Raw genomic sequence first — 20,563 nt, 5'->3', positions numbered from 1 at the left:
AGGCAATAAAGGAAAAAAAATGGCCTGGCTTAGCTTATGGTTAAGCCTAGGATGCGAAGCATACCGCCGGCGGAGGCTGCGCGTCCGCAAGCGAGCGCACGAGTTGAGCCCCAGCTTTCACGGCTGTTGTGACGTCATATCACGTGGTGCGTCATATCACGTGGTGAAACACCCTGTATGTATATACATACATACAGGGTGTTTCACGTAACTATAACAAAGGATTAAAATAAAGTGGCACCCCAGAGCTGGTTGAAGCCAAACGCATATTGTTTCATGTCATGTGGCGCTCCTCGCAGTATTTTTTAAATTCCGCTTAATTAGTTCATTAGATAAGATTATTTACGCAAAATTTTTAATATTTTCTTTTGGGTCGCGCGCGTTTCATTAAGCTCTAGAGTGGGTTCTTTCGTATCAACGTATGTTCTATGAGGTCCTTTTTCCAGCTTTTTAAGAAAGCCCGCGAAATGTGAAGAAACCACGTGATTGCCCTCTTGCGCTACCGTTCTGTAGCGCTGCCAAGCGCGTCCTGAGTGAACGAAGCCTGCGTGCTCACCGTCTCGGTGTGAGCGGCCGACGCCGCTCTCAGCATTGCCTTGAAAGTGCGTCAGCACATTCTTCGCGAACATGGAAAGCGCACGCCGCCATCTGCGATAACTGATAAGCAGGCTATCAACAGCCAATTCAGACTTAGCTTGTATTTAATCATCGCATAAACAAAACAAAAAAGGAAGAGAAAGCAGTAAGCAGTAAAGTTGCGTATTTCAAGGTAGCCTCCGTTTTTTTTATTAAGGCGAAAACGTTTAACGGCCCATCGTTGTACGGCCGTCCACGAAAACTCACACTAATACTCACCACCATCCTGATGACGTCATCAGTGGTGTAATACTCTATAACCAAAAATCATTGAAGTCATCATAAGTTTAAAAAAGCAAAACGAAATAAAAATCAACATAAGACTAACATAAAAGTAAAAATTAAAAAAATACAAAAGTAGACAATACAAATTAAAGTAAAATTGAAATAAAAATGGGAATAAAAAATCAGTAACAAAAATATAAAGAAAAATAAAAATAGGTTTATGGTTTATGGGGTTTAACGTCCCAAAGCGACTGAGGCTATGAGGGACGCCGTAGTGGAGGGCTCCGGAAATTTCGACCACCTGGGGTTCTTTAACGTGCACTGACATCGCACAGTACACGGGCCTCTAGAATTTCTCCTCCAAAGAAATTCCAGCCACCGCGGCCGGGATCGAACCCACGTCTTTTGGGACAGCAGCCGAGCACCATAGCCACTGAGCCACCGCGGCGGCAAAAAAAAAAGTAAAAAAGAAAAAATATGATGAGATTTTGCAAAGACAATAGAGATAAAAAAACGGAAATAAAAATGATAAATAGAAATAAATAGAGTTAGAAATAGAAAATAGCCAGAAATAAATAGAAGACATATTAAAAATTTAAACAATACACATAAAAATTAATAAAACCAATGACGTCAACAAATGGCACAATATGTGGCAACCAGAAGTGTACAGCACTTGCGCGTATCACCATAGTAACAGGAGCAGCAACCGAGGCGGAAGTGGCTTTCGCCTCATCGCACATTAATAAGAGCAAAGTGCCAAATTTATTTTTTTTTATAACTTCACAGCCCGTCGAACTCAGTAGCTGCCGCTCACTTGGACACGGCCAGCACGCATGTATCGTTCGTTGAAATCGTGGTTGGGAGCGCTGAAATATGGTAGCGCATGAGTGCAGTCACGTGGGTTCTTTTCTACATTTCGGGGGCTTCCTTTAAACGCTAAAAAAAGGACCACGTATGGGTTTCGCTGCTGCAAAAAACTGAATCGGTTTTTTCTTAACCTCCTCTATAACTCAAAAGAAAGCACGTGACCCTAAAGTGAAGAATAGTGAATTTGTATAATTAATCTTAGCTAATGAACTAATTAAGGTGAAATAAAAGATACTAGGAGCAGCGGAAAACAATGTTGTTGGTTTCGCCCAGCTCCGGTCTTTTTTAAATCCTTGATTTGTGTTACGTGAACCATCCTATATATATATATATATATATATATATATATATATATATATATATATATATATATATATATGTATATATATATATATATATAGTACTAGGTGCTCCAAGGGGAGAGTGCTAGCTAGGAGTTACAAGAGGGTTTCCCCTCAAGTCACCTCGAGTGCCAATGGGCCAAAAAGAAATGGCTGGTGATTTAGCATTGCTAAGAACAACATATTGTGCAAAAGCACCTTTTTTTGAAGGTGGAAAACACACCCACGTACCTCAAAGCGCGATTAAGTTGTCCGTTGACCCTGGGAGTCAGTTATGCGCCTTTCCTTTCCTCAAAATCAGCGGACTCTACAACATTGTCAACGCCAACGCCAATGAACACAACGAATGCCGGTGGCCTATTCGTGCAGCGTTTCTGCCATAATGTTGTCAACGCCAACGCATGCAGCGCACATCTTTGTCACCACTGTCACGTACCTCAAAGCGCAGTTGAGGTGTCCGCCGACCCAGGGTGCCAGTTACGCGCCTTTCCTCCCTCAAAATCAACGGAGTCTAAACCTTCGGTTGGTTTTGAGAAAAAGAAAAGCACATAGCTGCGCCAATTTGTAGGTGGGCGTCACGCCTGCTCGCAGCCCGACTGAGGTGTCCAGTGAACCCGTGAGCCAGTTACACTTGCTACTCGGAGGCTTTAGACACATATCGCACAAACCCGGGCAGTGCGGCTAGGAGCGCTCAGAATGTCCTCAGAATCGCAACACTCAAGAATGGCATGTGCAACATGAACGCTCGTAAATATTGATCTCCTTTTTATGTCGCACGTTTTGTGACCCCCTACAATATCCGTAATTACTCTTTGGAGCCTTTTAGCAAGCATTTTCATTTAAATTTTATAAGTACTCTCGCTTTCTTATTTGAACGGGTACGTGCTTGCGCGAAGAAGACGGGACAGAACAAAGGAACACACACGACATATACAGAGGGCAAATTCCAACTGGTTTATTTTCGTAGAAGGCAGATACATTTATAACGGCGCTGGGCAATCACAAGACTAACAGGCAAATATACGCACTGTTCATGTCAGCATTCCGCTGCCAAGTGTGCCACCATATAGCAAAACGTGTAAAATTGATAACCTTCAATACAATAATCAAATACAAGAAAAGACCATGACGCAGACAAAAGGAAAGACGATGCATGAGGTGAACTATGAACACACAAAAAACATCTCTTCGCAAAAGCAGTGTCAAAGTAAATAAAAACAATAAAGCGGTCAATGCGTAAAATCTCCATATCGTAGCAATAGCAGTGTCAAAAGGTAAGAAACAACTAGAAGCCGAAAGACCAGTAACTTGGTGAAACCGGTGTAGAAAGGCTGATTTAACGAGACACCAATCGAAGGCTATAGGCCAACAAAAACCACCAAGAAAACTAAGGTAAGGCAATCAAGCAAAGGAATTCACACGTGTCCATCTAATAATGTAATCTCTTTGTCTAGCAGTACGACAGAAGCGGTGCTAATGCATTTGTCACCCGTGTTAGTAATGTGGAAGGCTTCTATTATTTCCCTCCTAAGTTTGGTTTTTGCATGTGCCAGGATCGAGGTACTGCTGAACAAAGGCTTGCATTTATGATTCGCGACATGCTCTGGGAGGCGGTGTCTTTCACTTCTTTCTACTGTCCTCTCATGTTCCCGCAGTCTGTCGCTGACGCATTTTCCCGTTTGTTCAATGTATACACACCCCCAAGTTAGAGGAATGCTGTACACTACGTTTGTGGCGCAACCGACATACCTATTTTCGTGCTTTTCTTTTCACATGATTCCTGCTTCCTGGACAGGACAGTGCAAATACTAGACAGACGATTGGGAGCTGAGAAAAGAACCTTCACGTCATGTCTCCAGCCAATCTTCTTTAAGTTGTGGAAAATTTTGTGAATATACAGAATGAACTTCATGCCTTGTCTGGTGACTGCGAGAATCGAAGGCTTCTTGTCTCCTTTTACCTTCTGTAGAAGACTCACAGTGACACTCCTGATGACGTAGTAGGGGTAACCTGTGAGAGTGCCCACTCTAAATTGATAAAATGTGGCATAGTCACGGCTCTTCTTCGAGCAGCGCTATTCAAAAGTTGTCCTCACCTCATTAAAAACAGCTTCGGAAATCAGGTCGCCCGTCTCGAGAAAGCAGGCTACCCCTACGACGTCATCAGGAGTGTCACTGTTACTGGCCTTTACTGGCCTTTCGGCTTCTATATTTGTTTCTTACCTTTTGACACTGCTATTGCACGATAAGCAGATTTTACGCATTAACCGATTTATTGTTTTTATTTACTTTGACACTGCTTTTGCTAAGAGATGTTTTTTGCTATGTTCATCGTTCACCTCATGCATCATCTTTCCTTTTGTCTGCGTCATGGTCTTTTCTTGTATTTGATTATTGTATTGAAGGTTATCAATTTTACACGTTTTGCTATCTGGTGGCACACTTGGCAGCGGGATGCTGACATGAACAGTGCGTATATTTGCCTGTTCATCTAGCGATTGCCCAGCTCCGGTATAAATGTAACTGTCTTCTACGAAAATAAACCAGTTGGAAGTTGCGCTCAGTATATGTCGTGTGCGTTCCTTTGCTCTGTCCCGTCTACTTCGCGCAAGTACAGGTGCCCCAAAAGTAATACGGAGCATGCGAGCGGTGGCCGAAATGGAAGAAACTGCATGCCAGCGCGCTCTATTAGCAGATGCGCGGCGAAGAGCGAAGGGGCGTCGGCACATACGGCTGACCCATCTCGATAACTTGGTGCTCGTGTTATCGCCGCCACGAGCGAAGCTGCGCTGCTACCGTCCCTGCCCGTCAGGGGCGCTTTCAATACATCATGGTTTGTTGTTTGTCCGCGCCGTGTAGAAAGTGGCGTTCGGCATGTTGCACTTTTTGCTTTTTCAGGAATGCCACCATTTTCAGCCTGCGAAACCGCCGTGGTTCGCTGTTCGCTTCGCGGCGAGTTTGTGACAATGAAAACAGAGCAAAGTTCACGAAGAATGCAGAAAGGGATGACGAGACACAGACACTGACATAACCATGGAACGTCTTACCCTGATCGTCTTCCCTTTCTGCGTTCGCCATGAAGTTTGCGCTGCTTTTATCGTGATGGACAAGCTCACGATGTGTTCGTCGAGTTTGTGCGGGAGCTATAGAATACAGATGCTTCGTCCGTAGGTTTGGCAAGTGCGATCAACTTTCTCTTGGTTCAAGGAAGTGCATGAAAAAAATATCAACATTCATGTGTTGCCTTCGTTGTTTTCAATATAAACGTAGGGGCTCAACTGTATAGCAACTGAACTAATTAAGGATCACTTCCCTTGGCACAAATTTGCTTTCTTACAATGGAGGAAAAAAAGACAAATAAAAAACGAGCATGTCTCTAATTTAGTCGTCCCCTATCGGCTATATTTTGCAAATACGAAAGGAGAAAAGGGCAACAATGTGGAGGCGATTAAAAAAACTTCCAAAGGCACTTTTCATGCAAACTCAAAGTTTAATGACGGGTGAATCTCCCCCTCACGTTAATGACACCGACCATGCGCCGAGGAAGGGACTCGTATAATGATTTGACGCATCCGGGTTGCTCTCGAAGGTTGTCCAGTGTAAGAAAGTGAATTTGTGTTGAAGAAAATGGTCCTCAATTATAAGCCCACTTGCTATGCCGTTGAGCACCTATTTTTATCAGACAGCACATGCATGCTATATTTTTTTTTTTGTCATGCGTTCCCTAGAGCTGTCACCGCATTTGCCAAAACGTTGCTCGAGTGCATATACTCGTCAGCGCACAAACTCGCCGCCATGTGTAGCACAAACTTCGGCTGTTCCGCGCACAAAGTAACGCTGTTTCTGACGAAGCATAAAGCGCACAGTGCCGATGGCAAACTTTTCTGCACGGCTCGGACGAACAAAAAACCATGATGTATTGAAAGCGCCCCTGGCGGGCAGGGACGGTAGCAGCGCAGCTTCGCTCGTGGCGGCGATAACGCGAGCAACAAGTTATCGAGATGGGTCAGCCGGATGTGCCGACGCCCCTTCGCTCTTTGCCGCGCATCTGCTGATAGAGCGCGCTGGCATGAAGTTTTTTCCATTTCGGCCACCGCTCGCGTGCTCCGTATTACTTTTGGGGCACCTGTACGTACCCATTCAAAGATCAACCAAATCGCCCAAACAAGAGTTTTACTTGCTTTCTTATTGCGTCCCGCTGTGCCCTTCTTCGAGGAGCTAACGGTAAATGGATTTGTATGGGCAACAAAAAAAGAGTAGGAAGGATAACGACGAGGGTGGGACTCGAACCCACGCGGGCAGAGCCCAATGGATTAGCAGTCCATCGCCTTAACCGCTCGGCCACCTCGCCGCAACGGAAGCACCGGCCTTCATAACTGCAAGCAGAGGCACCAGGTTTCCGAATGACGCAATTAATTTCTCAACTTTGTAAAATCAACGGCAGCCACAGTTCTCTCGCTCTCTTTCTGCGTCCCGCTGTGCCCTTCTTCCAGGAGCTAACGGTAAATGGATTTGTATGGGCAACAAAAAAGAGTAGGAAGGATAACGACGAGGGTGGGACTCGAACCCACGCGGGCAGAGCCCAATGGATTAGCAGTCCATCGCCTTAACCGCTCGGCCACCTCGCCGCAACGGAAGCACCGGCCTTCATAACTGCAAGCAGAGGCACCAGGTTTCCGAATGACGCAATTAATTTCTCAACTTTGTAAAATCAACGGCAGCCACAGTTCTCTCGCTCTCTTTCGGCGTCCCGCTGTGCCCTTCTTCCAGGAGCTAACGGTAAATGGATTTGTATGGGCAACAAAAAAGAGTAGGAAGAATAACGACGAGGGTGGGACTCGAACCCACGCGGGCAGAGCCCAATGGATTAGCAGTCCATCGCCTTAACCGCTCGGCCACCTCGCCACAACGGAAGCACTGGCCTTCATAATTGCAAGCAGAGGCACCAGGTTTCCGAATGACGCAATTAATTTCTCAACTTTGTAAAATCAACGGCAGCCACAGTTCTCTCGCTCTCTTTCTGCGTCCCGCTGTGCCCTTCTTCCAGGAGCTAACGGTAAATGGATTTGTATGGGCAACAAAAAAGAGTAGGAGGGGACAGCGCGGGCAGAGCCCAATGGATTAGCAGTCCATCGCCTTAACCGCTCGGCCACCTCGCCACAACGGAAGCACCGGCCTTCATAATTGCAAGCAGAGGCACCTGGTTTCCGAATGACGCAATTAATTTCTCAACTTTGTAAAATCAACGGCAGCTACAGTTCTCTCGCTCTCTTTCTGCGTCCCGCTGTGCCCTTCTTCCAGGAGCTAACGGTAAATGGATTTGTATGGGCAACAAAAAAGAGTAGGAGGGGACAGCGCGGGCAGAGCCCAATGGATTAGCAGTCCATCGCCTTAACCGCTCGGCCACCTCGCCACAACGGAAGCACCGGCCTTCATAACTGCAAGCAGAGGCACCAGGTTTCCGAATGACGCAATTAATTTTTCAACTTTGTAAAATCAACGGCAGCTACAGTTCTCTCGCTCTCTTTCTGCGTCCCGCTGTGCCCTTCTTCCAGGAGCTAACGGTAAATGGATTTGTATGGGCAACAAAAAAGAGTAGGAGGGGACAGCGCGGGCAGAGCCCAATGGATTAGCAGTCCATCGCCTTAACCGCTCGGCCACCTCGCCACAACGGAAGCACCGGCCTTCATAACTGCAAGCAGAGGCACCAGGTTTCCGAATGACGCAATTAATTTTTCAACTTTGTAAAATCAACGGCAGCTACAGTTCTCTCGCTCTCTTTCTGCGTCCCGCTGTGCCCTTCTTCCAGGAGCTAACGGTAAATGGATTTGTATGGGCAACAAAAAAGAGTAGGAGGGGACAGCGCGGGCAGAGCCCAATGGATTAGCAGTCCATCGCCTTAACCGCTCGGCCACCTCGCCACAACGGAAGCACCGGCCTTCATAACTGCAAGCAGAGGCACCAGGTTTCCGAATGACGCAATTAATTTCTCAACTTTGTAAAATCAACGGCAGCCACAGTTCTCTCGCTCTCTTTCTGCGTCCCGCTGTGCCCTTCTTCCAGGAGCTAACGGTAAATGGATTTGTATGGGCAACAAAAAAAGAGTAGGAGGGGACAGCGCGGGCAGAGCCCAATGGATTAGCAGTCCATCGCCTTAACCGCTCGGCCACCTCGCCACAACCGAAGCACCGGCCTTCATAACTGCAAGCAGAGGCACCAGGTTTCCGAATGACGCAATTAATTTCTCAACTTTGTAAAATCAACGGCAGCCACAGTTCTCTCGCTCTCTTTCTGCGTCCCGCTGTGCCCTTCTTCCAGGAGCTAACGGTAAATGGATTTGTATGGGCAACAAAAAAGAGTAGGAGGGGACAGCGCGGGCAGAGCCCAATGGATTAGCAGTCCATCGCCTTAACCGCTCGGCCACCTCGCCACAACGGAAGCACCGGCCTTCATAACTGCAAGCAGAGGCACCAGGTTTCCGAATGACGCAATTAATTTCTCAACTTTGTAAAATCAACGGCAGCCACAGTTCTCTCGCTCTCTTTCTGCGTCCCGCTGTGCCCTTCTTCCAGGAGCTAACGGTAAATGGATTTGTATGGGCAACAAAAAAGAGTAGGAGGGGACAGCGCGGGCAGAGCCCAATGGATTAGCAGTCCATCGCCTTAACCGCTCGGCCACCTCGCCACAACGGAAGCACCGGCCTTCATAATTGCAAGCAGAGGCACCAGGTTTCCGAATGACGCAATTAATTCCTCAACTTTGTAAAATCAACGGCAGCCACAGTTCTCTCGCTCTCTTTCTGCGTCCCGCTGTGCCCTTCTTCGAGGAGCTAACCGTAAATGGATTTGTATGGGCAACAAAAGAAACAAAATTCGGGGGGCACTTTGGCTGTCTAAAGTGCGTAGAGGCGAAAGCGTTTTCCGCACCACTTTGCCTATGTGACACTGGTGGTGACGTCACCACTGGATGACGTCACACATAATTGATGAAGTAATGACAAATTACTAAGTAGTGGCTAATTACTGATTGATCACTAAATACTAATCAAGTGCTAATTAATTACGCTTAAGCTTCGCATTTAGAAGTGGAACGCGACAGCATGTTGCAGCGCTGTCAGGCAGTCCACGGAACGACACCACCCGTTCGGCGCGATGCCTTGCCCTTTGAACGCAACGCTTTTTGAGGAAAGGAAATGGCGCAGCCGCCGCGGTGGCTCAGTGGCTATGGTGCTCGGCTGCTGACCCAAAAGACGCGGGTTCGATCCCGGCCGCGGCGGCTAGAATTTCTTTGGAGGAGAAATTCTAGAGGCCCGTGTACTGTGCGATGTCAGTGCACGTTAAAGAACCCCAGGTGGTCGAAATTTCCGCAGCCCTTCACTACGGCGTCTCTCATAGCCTTAGTCGCTTTGGGACGTTAAACCCCATAAACCAACCAACCAAATGGCGCAGTAATTCTGTCATCTCGGTGGACACCCGAAAAGCACCGTACAGGAAGGGAGGAACGCCACCACTCGTTCGGCGCGATGGCTTGCCCTTTGAACGCAACGCTTTTTGAGGAAAGGAAATGGCGCAGTAATTCTCTGTCATCTCGGTGGACACCCGAACCGCACCGTACAGGAAAGGAGGAACGCCACCACCCGTTCGGCGCGATGCCTTGCCCTTTGAACGCAACGCTTTTTGAGGAAAGGAAATGGCGCAGTAATTCTCTTTCATCTCGGTGGACACCTGAGCCGCACCGTACAGGAAGGGAGGAACGCCACCACCCGTTCGGCGCGATGGGTTGCCCTTTAAACGCAACGCTTTTCGAGGAAAGGAAATGGCGCAGTAATTCTCTGTCATCTCGTTGGACACCCGAACCGCACCGTACATGGAGGGAGGAAGTGGGAATGAAAGAAGAAAGATAAAGAGGGGTCCTAATGAAGAAGCTGAAAATTGTATTTGAGGAAAGGAAATTACGCAGTAACTATCTCGCATGTCTCGGTGTACACCCGTTAAAACAAGGACACATCTGACGACACATCTGCCGACACATCTACCGACACGGCTGCCGACACGGCTGCTAACGACAGTATGAGGCATTAAAGGCTTTCGCCTTAAAAGTGTAGTAGGGACAACGACGAGCGTGGGACTCGAACGCCAGTAGAGCGCTTAGAGGCTAGTCGGCACGACATTATAGTAGTAGTAAAAGACCTTTATTCGGCCATAATTTACAGGCCGATCATGTCGACCGCCTGGGCAACCAGAAGTCGCTGTTCTTCCTCCCCTTCAGCGCCAAGCCAGTCGAGCCAGGTGGTGACGGATAAAGAAGGTGGGGGGTAGGAACCCGACTGCTGAGCAGCGGGCAATAGAAGAGGCAATGGGCCAGGTCGGCATAGATAAAGGGGCAGTTGGGACAGGAAGGGTCCGATCGATAGCGATAGAGAAAGAGGCGAGACGGGGTGATGACTGCATTCATTTGTAGGTGCCGAAGAAGGCGAGCCTCCGGCACCATGAGTGATGGATGAGGGGGAGGGTAAAGGCGCTTGTCGAGGCGGAGCTCGAGGTAGACCTCTTTTATGGTGCGGCGAAGGGTGAGTCTCCCACCGTCCTCCGAGGGCTTGGGCTAGGGGATCAACGGTGCCCGGAAAATAGTGTCGCGGGCGAGCTGATGGGCCAGCTCATTGCCGTCAATCCCTGAATACCCACGGACGCAGCGGAGGAAAACGATGCAAGGCTGCAATGCGGGGACCGCTCGTTCGACCTCCTGTTGGACAGAAGGGGTCAGGGTGCGTTTCTGTATGTGGTGTATAGCGGCTTGTGAGTCTGAATAGACTTTGTACTCTTGGAGAGAGGGAAGGAGGGCAAATGACTGGAGGGCATGCGCGCCATTATATAAACACAAAAACAGCTCAAATCATTGGACATACAAAAGAAACTGGGCTAGTCCAGTGCGCTTCCTTTCTGTGTCCTTCCTTTTGAGCAGTTTTTATGCTTAAAGAACAAGTGCCAAAAACGTAAATACAACAACTCTCGCAGTAAAAGCTTTCCGGGTTTGTTAAGACAGCGTTAGCGTCGACATCTTCGGCTTGGTGTCGTGACGGACTAAGTAGAGATGAGAAGTTGCGAGGAAAGAAAGAGCTCCACGCACAAAGTTTACATGACCCGCGTTCAGTATCGAGAGACAGTACAGGACGATGGTGCCCTGTATTGGTCATTTTTACAACCAAGAGAGGGCGCTTAAATCATCCAACATGGCGGCGCTACGAAGGACTACGTAGGAAGGGAGGTTAGTGATCTTTCTTTCCCTCATGTTGTTGTGAGGGGTAAACGTTGGCGACCGTTATAGGATGCAGAACGTATTCCAGGCTCGAACTTGCTGGATCGTATTACTCGAAGACAACTACAGGAGTGTTCAACTCTTTAATTACACGTTAAAAAAATTAAACAGAACAGAATTGAACAACAAGGAGAAGCTATTTACAGATGACTGTCTCGCAGAACGACCTGACGAAACCTGCCACCGGTTCCCCCAAAGCAGTCTTTTTTCCCGTATGTCCCCGCCCTCAGTGGGAACAGTAAACAATTTGGTAATTTCTCAAGTGCTCGTTCAATGAATGCTTGGGCACAGGACGACAAAGCAAATCAAAGACATGGGAAAGAAGATAAGCCTTCCCCATTCAGCACTACATATGTAATTGCACTCTCCACAAGCTTATAGCGAACATCCTCGAGAGAGAGAGAGAGAGAGAGAGAAATCCTTTAATGAAAAAAAAACTGAAAATTTAGCCGGTGTTTAAAAATCGCTGGCATACTACTCAGCGTGGGGAACGGAATTCGGGAGCCAAAATATGGAAGAAGAGTGGTGAGGAAAAGGTAAAATAAAAGAAATAAAAAGTAGAGAAGATAAAATGCGGCCATTAAATGCATACTAAGGCCATCGGCGAGTAATCATACGTTACGTATGAAACGATGAACTACATAGTGCGACAAATGTGCTAACAAAGTTCACTGCGTGAAGAATCCATGAGGGTAACATGCAATGTGAAATCAGAGCTTGTCAAAATGTTCAATCTGATTTAAATATTGTTGAGACGCGGGCTCTCAGTTGCCGTCGGGACGCGGGTCCGCTGTCGCCGACCAGCCGGAGCAATGAAGAGACGGGGGGGTTAAGGAGCAGCGTGAAAAAAAAAGGTATATGTATTTACATATTTACAAGTAGCGAGAAGCACGATACATGGCACGATGTATCTCAACAGGAAAAAGACACAGACACAGGAGACGGGAGCCCTTAAATAGAGTCGGCACAGACTCCCGCCCCTTTTCGTCCAATCAGGAGCGTCCTGTTGGCTGATTGGCCGGCAAGGCTTGAACGCCAACCCGGGTAGCGTTCCCGTAGCTGTCCGGCCCGAACGCACAACGCGCTCCACGATGACGACGCGCAGGCTCGGAGAGACGCCGGCTTGGACGCCGTCCTTGGGGAGCGTCTCTGTAGCTCACCGGCCGAACGTGCAACACTGGGAGCGTTCCGGTGTTAGAAATTCACGTTCACAACAATATGCAAACAAAAAGTTCGTTACTTGACCCTGTTGTCTAAGGCAGGATAAGGGATCTAAAACACTGTCCATTGTTAGGAGCACTAGGGAGCTCTTCTCCTCGCGTTCCCAAGCTTCAGCATACTTACGGACTAATAAAAGACAAGCGTAATATTCAGAAGAGGCTTGCAAAAGAGGCGAAACATTCAGACGTTTTCTAAAAACCTTTGAGGACATCTGTACGGAAGAACAGCTGAACAAGGGCGATTGGTCGATAATGTTGCTGGCAGTCCTCCCATGTTCTGTGGCCTGCGTACTAGCGCGCCTCTCTGACGAAGATGCCAACAACTATCAGAAAGCTAAAAGTGCACTCTTCTGGTGCTTCAAAATTCGCAGGATCTGATTTCAGATGCCAAATTCACAGTCGGCAGCGTCAAAGTCGGCAGAGACAGTCGGCAGAGACAAACCTGGGAGCTCCGCTCGTTTGCCTGATGAGACGTCCGCTGCTCTGAAGTGCAGCGATAGGACAGTTTTAGTCCTAAAAAGAAAGGCCGCTTTGGTAGCGATTACCGATGATTTCGGTCGGAAACCTAGTGAAAAGCGCAAAACCACGAGGGCTGGTTTGGGTGCAAATGCTAGGAGAGAAGCAAGGTGCCAGAGGGCCATTTCAAGCCCACCAAACAATGTCGCCTCATCTCATCAGAGCGTAACGGTTGAGAATCCAGAGGAAAGTGTCTTTTTTTTTTTCTCAGAAGAAGCTCAGAAGAGGCTGTTGCTCTAAGTCGGCAAAATGTATTGGTGAGACTAGAAAGAGCCGTGTAGCTCTGCAGAAAGTAAACTGCCCACTAGTTCTTCAAAGCTCGCAGCATGCAGTAAGCCACTGAGAGCTTCAGCTCATAATCTGAATTCAAGAGAGAAATCTGGCGCAGAGCTGGAACAAACTGAAGAAGGGCTAAATGGCGGTGTGATCAAACCGTAGGAAAACGAGCCAGCGGGCTACGAGAAAATCACAGGAGCAAACGATTTGCCAGATTAGCCATCGCCTGACACCGAGGGCGAGGCACAAGAGGATGCTTGGCGAGAAAAATATCGTTCGCGACAAGCTGCAGGGCGACTGTAAACCAGTTTCGGAAGCTGAGGCGAAGGCTGCTAGCTTGAACGGATGAGCACTGCGACAACTGCAGAAGGTCAGTTTCGAAAATGCGGCAGCGCGCAAGGAAAGCCGAACCCGACGGTTTCGTGAAAAAGAAAAACTTGCCGCTCCAGAAGTTCGTCATATCGAAGGCCCGCCGCGTGAAATGTAACTGCAGCTCAAGAACTGGAGGCGCGCAGGATAGAGCAGCTGGGGAAGTTTGCCGATGTCGGCCGCGCGCGAAGAAAGACAAACGAGACGGTTTCGCGGAAAAGAAAAAAGTACGGCTCAAGAAGCCTACAAGTTTCAAGGCTGGCCCTTCCATGTACCCGATCGAAATTGTCACCCCGGCGCTCACCAATTTCCTAGCGTCGCAATGAAAGCTAAGCTAAGGCGTGCCCAGGCAAAGCGAAATCCAAAGGCGAAAGCTATTGTGTAGGCATTGCGGGACCTCTTCCAGTGTGGTTGATACTTGCCGCGCGCTGCCTAGAACCATGTACAGGTACCGCGTGAATAAGCGCCGCCGATGTTGATAGGAAACATTTAACCGGGGAGGGGGGGGGGGGGGGGGGCAGGCTCCTGACCGATAGAAGGGTAAAGCCATTATCATCAATCCATCCAGAAGAGTACACGCAGCAATTTCGATCGGCCCCTCTCACTCTCACCTTTCCAAACGATACTGAGGGTTGGAGACGTGCAACCGGGGTGCGGAACAAATCATGACCGCGACAGGCCTACACCTTTCGTCTTTTATCGGGTGTCGGCTGCTAAAACCACTGCCGGCCGCGATCGCGCAGGGCGCTGCTGAAGAACACCCTTTCGAGTCGCAACTCCTGGCGTTAGCCGATTGCGGGAATCAAAGTATCTGTTGTTTGTTTTTTTTCTCTTTTGTTTACATGTAGAACCGTTCAGCTCCGTTGAGCTGCAACCAAGGGCGTCCGCAGAATTTTTTTCAGGGGGGGGCCCATTGGTTGTTGGCGCCGGAGGGGGGGTATATTCGTAGCGAAAAGGCACTATTTGCGGAGTAAATTTATTTATTTATATATAAATAAAAAATAAGTAAAATACACACATGAAAGAAAATTACAAGCAGCAAATTAAAGCGCGGATTGTAGAGATACATTGGAGTTTATCAACAAAGAAACAATTAAAATTAATAAAAATGCAAAAAGATACTATCAATACTTGAAGTGCTCAGTCTTACTGCATACGGGTTCTCGACTCACCCGAATTGATGACCAGCACACAGCGCAATATGTTCACAAACACGCAACTACAGTCACTCAGTCAGTCTTCCTTGAACAGCAACTGTAGGCGCCTCGGATTTTTCTGGGCGAATTGCGTAGTTACACGGGTGATAAATTCATTTCTGTGCTTCATTACACGCTCTCAGTGCACAGTCATCATATATATTGATTGGAAAAATGGTTGAACGAGTACGTTGAAAACAAAAGATGACTATATACAACGAAAACTTATTTACAAGATAAATGCACGCTCGCAGCTTCATACACCTCGCTCCATCTTGCTCGCGCATCCGCACAGTCGAGCAACCGCACACACACTGCTCGCCGCTCGTCGTTTTCTCGTCCGCTGTCTTTGTTGTTCTCACCTTCGTTGACAACCCGCCACTAAAAACACCGAAACACAAACACAGAGGCGCGCACATGTGCAAGGGCTTACTTGCCACAATATCCACGAATGCGCACTTTTGGGGTGTAAGGAACGCCGCGCGACTTCCGAGGGGAAAGGACACCCGCAACTAATTCGGTCGGAAAATTTGTTTTCGTGCTTTTATGGGGTTCAGAGCCCCAAAACGACTCAGGCTATAAGGGACGGAGTAGTACAGAGTTTCGGATAATGTCGACCACCTGGGTCTCTTTACCATGCACTGACACGCACAGTACATGGGCGCTGTTGTGATTTGAGGCCCAGCCAGAGGTGACAGGCGAGCCAGGCAGGCGCCATCGGGCTGCGTTGACCAAAGGCGCTGGTTTTCGGAGAAGACGCAAGGAACGCTGGTGTGGGGGCGCCTCTGGAGACTGCGTCGCCGTGAACAAAAGCAGCTAATCCCCTTTGCCGAAGGTTCTGAAAGCGGCGCTTCTACCGCACTGAGCTCTCCCGTGGATCGGAGGAGACAGCGAGCGGCGGCGGCGCCAACTCGTCGCCCGCTTGCCCCTGAGCAGCCCGACAAAGCGGGGGTGGACACGGCTGATTTGTCCTTCCCCCCTGAAGAATTCATCGGTGGCCGGCGTACGAACGTATCCTGATTCTAGCGAGCGACCTGTGCCCTCTTAGCGCGCGAGCGGCGCGAACTTGATTACTTTTGTATTTTGTAAATAGTGTACAAAGCTCTCCCCTGTCCTTTCTCGCTGTCGCTCCCCTCTATACTTCTCCTCACTATCCTCTCCCTTTCCCTTTCGTTTCCGCCGGCTGCAGCTCGGGTGCTTAAGATATTAGATAGCAATTGCCGCGGCCGGCAACACTCTTTTGCTTCACTTTTTATTTTTATTTTTTTTTAAAATAAACCACTACCACCACCACCACCTGTGCCCTGTGCACTGTCTGCCTCCGTGTCGCTATCTCTCTAGAGATCAAAGAAACAGACACCCATCTCAAGACGGCTCGAAACACATGCTCGCCGGTGCCGCTGCATGTCTGCAACAGGTCGTCCTTCAGCAGAGCTGGCGGTGGCGTGGTTTGAAAACGGCGGAACGACGCGCACCCGGACGCGGCATTTCGCAGATGTGACCAAGCGTCGAAGCGGGGCTGCTTTTACCCTTTTGGCTGAGCGCACCACCGCCCCTGGCGTGCGGCCATCACTCACGGTTCGAGTGAGTGATTTTCCAGGGGGGTGCAGCCGCCCCCCCTTGCCCCCCCCTCCGGACGCCCATGGCTGCAACCACTACGTGGCGTCTTCTTGGCGGCGGACGAGCTGTCATGATCGGGCACCGACTTCCAGCCTCAGTCACGGTGGACTGTCAGCTGTCAAAAATTGTCAGAGATACGTTGCTTCGGTCTGTTTTGCTAGACTGTACAGCAAGCCGGACACGTCCGTAATGTGGATCAATAATTACACCATTAATTAACATAATTAACTTAAACTTTTTTTATTTTTTACATTAAGGAACAAAGTTATATTACGAAATTGATGGCCATCGACATCGAAGGTAAGCCCTGTTCTTAAATTTCCAAATCGCTAATCTGTTTTCTCACAGGTTCACATGCAAGTTCACATTCATATTAAACTTTCTTATGTGGGTTACCTCCGCTTATTGATTAGCTTTGATAGCTCTGTGCCAGTTCTATTCTATTCTGCTTATTCTGTAGTTAGAGGCTTTCATCCTTTGGAATTTCTGAAGATCTTTCGTCTCCTGAGAGAGCTTTCCAGTATCCTAACCATCCAACCGTCTACTTCTACTGAGTGTAGAGAGTGTGCTCCCAGAGTGTGCTGGGAGTGTGCTCCAGAGTGTGCTCCCTCTTGGTGGCATGCACAGCTTTGCCTCCTTTCTAGTGATCTGCTGCCTCAAAGTGTTTGGTTTTGGGATGATTTTATACCGATAGAAGGAGGCTTTGTAAATAGTTCATGTGCATAGAACATTGTATTACTGTAATAACATGCGCCGCAGCCAACTGATCTAACGCTACATCGCACAGATAATCGCAGATTGCTACCACAGCGTATTTTCAACGCGAGAGCGTCAGTACCCGCATGTCGGAAAAAACTGTCCAGCGTCGGCGTTGACAACCGTTTCAAGCCTCGCAGCTGGAGCAACCGGCCACTCCGGCAACCTAGGTCATGTGACCTTGTGGTATCATCACAATCTGCCGGCGGGATTGTGAGCAAACTGACCATTCTGGCAGGTGCCAGTTAAATTAATCGTTGATCGCGAGAGGCTGCTCGGAAAGAGCAATCTGGATCGCACACGTCTTACTGATGGAAGCACCTGTCATCGTAGGGCAGTAGCCCTTCGCTTAACCGCTCCACCACATCGCTAGCACCCATATGAGCCCTTCCGGGCACATTCGAATGTAAAGTTGACAATTACCAATCCCGCATATATGAGAATTAGCCCATTAAAGCTCCTTAAGGCGAAGCTTAAGTGTCCCCTCTAGTTTTTTTTTTGTTTTCCCGCAAAAGGTACAGCCGTTACTTTCTTGTCAGGCGTAACGAGATGGCAAAGCAAGGAACGCTGTTCTAAATTCCTGGTAACGCGCTCGTGCTCGTTGCCAACGGCATGGTCAATTTCTGAGGCCTTGACGCTGATGACAGCGGGGTGGGGATTGCTGGGCAGAGTATACGTGCCCGAGAATAGGTGTGTCTCATCTGCCAAGCGTGAAATAGAGCAACTTACAGAGCACAAAACATGACGCAACACAATATGACGCGTCACCTTTAAGCGTGTAGAAACATCACTACTCAGTAACCATGCAAAATATCAGCAAATGCGCGCGTGTATGGTGTGAATTTTGCCTACAGCGCGTACTTTATTCACTTCCGAGGCTCCCTCCAGAGGCGGAGTGGCAGAGTTGTGCGTTCAGAACCTCAGAGTTGCGTTGGTTCGAGCTGCAGTCTGCTTGAGCGGTGCATTCGCTCCCAGCCCCCGTCCGTGGGTGGTCGGTTCTTCGATGGCCGCGTGTACACCACAGGTACAGCAGCGAGGGAGGGAAGCTGTTCTGCGTAGCCGACCGAGTCTTCTTCGGCGCTCACCGCGGGCAGCCTCGTCGCTGCCTGGGTCCCTGGTTGGTAGGTCGGGGGCCCAACAGCGTCGAGAGAGTGGAAATACACAGTTGCTGTCAGCATGGATGCCGCGAACATGAACAGGCCCAGGAACAACAACCTGCGCATTAGTGTTTCGGAGCCGTCCTCACGGGCGACCCGGGGCTCCCAGCTCGAGGAGTCCTCGCTCGTGGGCAGGGAATCCAACGCGGGCGCGCCGGCCTCTGGATCTGCGCCGCTCCGCTGCGACGCCAACAGCGTAAGTGAAGAATGCCCTGATCGCAGCGCGTTCCCTGCGGCTCGCAAGACTCGGCCGAAGAGCGCGGCCGGAGAGGGGGGCAGCACCGCTGCCCGAGGCTGTCCGTCGGGTGGAAACCGCTGCACCAACTCGTCGGGACGGGCCTGTGGCCGGCCACTGGTCTCGGTGTCGCCGTCCATTCGCGGGTTCGTCTGTCGCCCGCCGCGAGATGTGGTCTCTTGGGAGGTCTCCATTCTCCCAAACATGACCTCTTGGGACATGGCGGCACGTTCTCTTGTCACGGTTCTGGCAAGTGCGGAAGCGAAACGCCGCAATACGGGCGAGGCTTCTGGTTTCCTCCAGCCATACTTTTGCCGTAGCTCCAGTAATGGGAGCGAGGCGCGGCGCTTCGCCGCCGGAGCGGCAGGCACTTCGTCAGCAGCTTCTATAGAATTCGCGGGGCTAATACGCCCGACGTGGAGCTGCTCCGAGTGAGTATTCCCTAACGAGTTCTGACTCACACTCCTGGCAGGCGCTGCAGTCCTCGGGGTCTCAGTCTCAGCGGGTGCTGGCTTGCCTTCGTCGGGGGACAGTGGGCGTTGCATGTGGATGTTTGGCAACGAGAGGTACCCTGTCCTCATCTCGACGTGCCGTTCTGCTGCGCTCATTGCCGATGTGTTTCGAATGGCGCCGCTCGGGTGTTGCCCTCAAGAAGAAAATGGCGCGTGCCCAGTGCAGGGGATTGGCCGGATTGGCCAAGGCACAGGCGCCGACTTACAGGTCTTTGTTCTCTTCCGTGTCAGAACAGCACGCGCAAAAATCTATCCTTTCCTGAATCAGACACTTAATATATGTATGCAACATGTTGTCCGAACACAAATAACACGGGTTGTTTTCCGTAGTGAACGGCATCGTTGCAGCGGTCTAAGAAAATCTAACGCAAGAGGCGAGAAGATGATAAAGAACTAATGTGCGCTTAACAACAACAGTGAGGTACAGGCGTGGACAAAATTAAACGGAGCATGCTACTGCATGGCTTCTATTATATTGGACGCGCTGCCTAATTGAAATTGCCAGCAACGGGATGTGCATGCTGGTAGCGGACGTTAGCACGCTTTGTCACGGACAAACAGTGTTTATTTCTGTAGGTAAAGCGTGATTGCACTTAGATTGGAATAGCATTCTCCGTTTACTTATGTCCGCACCTCTACGTGGGTTTCTATACGCACGTCAGATTTCGTAAGGTGGCCTGGATTGGGCACAGCACACAACCACGTGCAGTGTCGTAATGTGACGATTTTGGTTTCCTCACTGAAGAATCCCCAGCGCATACAGTTGCTAACTATTTAATAGAAGTAAAGCTGGCGGCTCTGCACTTCTTTCACCATGGACTCCTGATGCATGCCAAGAGGACAGCGGTTTTGGATTGACATCTCGTGGTTTGTTGACTGTGCCACGGTTTGAGTTTTTTTTATTGTTCAGTTTCGTTTTCACCACTGTAGATTTCAATGATTTCTGCGCTTAGTGGCGGTGTAGTTATCCAGCTGAAGTGAGCTGAGCACAGTGTCGGGTGCCTGATAGTCCTGAAGCCGAAAAATTATATTTCTGCAGTCGTAGTCATTCTTTAGGGCCAAGTTAAGTACGATACGCTATCTTCCCGACATTCCCACGGTGGATGAAGTGTCCACAAGAAACTCGCATAGACAGTGGCGCCAGCTTAAACTGTATGCCCCAGGGCAATTAAGCTGGCTGGTTTGTCTCTAACAACATTGTTCTAGCAGCTAGTACACGACGCTAGCTGCTACAGGGTGCAACATTCTCAAAGGCCTGCAAGCTAGCCTGCGCTGTACATCTTATAAGTTGGTCTCTGCATCCAAGTGTCCTCATCCAAG

The 20,563-nt window shown here is 49.2% G+C and overlaps 3 non-coding genes across 3 annotated transcripts; all 3 read right to left on the bottom strand.

The window, feature by feature from the left end:
• Positions 1-6,340: 6,340 nt before the first annotated feature.
• Positions 6,341-6,422, bottom strand: TRNAS-GCU (transfer RNA serine (anticodon GCU)). Its single transcript has one exon. It is a non-coding gene; the product is annotated as a tRNA-Ser (tRNA).
• A 195-nt stretch (positions 6,423-6,617) lies between these two features.
• On the bottom strand, positions 6,618-6,699 carry TRNAS-GCU (transfer RNA serine (anticodon GCU)). Its single transcript has one exon. It is a non-coding gene; the product is annotated as a tRNA-Ser (tRNA).
• A 195-nt stretch (positions 6,700-6,894) lies between these two features.
• On the bottom strand, positions 6,895-6,976 carry TRNAS-GCU (transfer RNA serine (anticodon GCU)). The gene has a single exon. It is a non-coding gene; the product is annotated as a tRNA-Ser (tRNA).
• Between the last annotated feature and the right edge of the window lie 13,587 nt (positions 6,977-20,563).

The sequence above is a fragment of the Amblyomma mixtum genome, chromosome 3 (genome assembly GCF_055824585.1).
Source record: "Amblyomma mixtum isolate Tamu chromosome 3, ASM5582458v1, whole genome shotgun sequence".
Taxonomy (NCBI): Eukaryota; Metazoa; Arthropoda; class Arachnida; order Ixodida; family Ixodidae; genus Amblyomma; species Amblyomma mixtum.
This window is presented reverse-complemented; position numbering and strand designations above follow the sequence as displayed.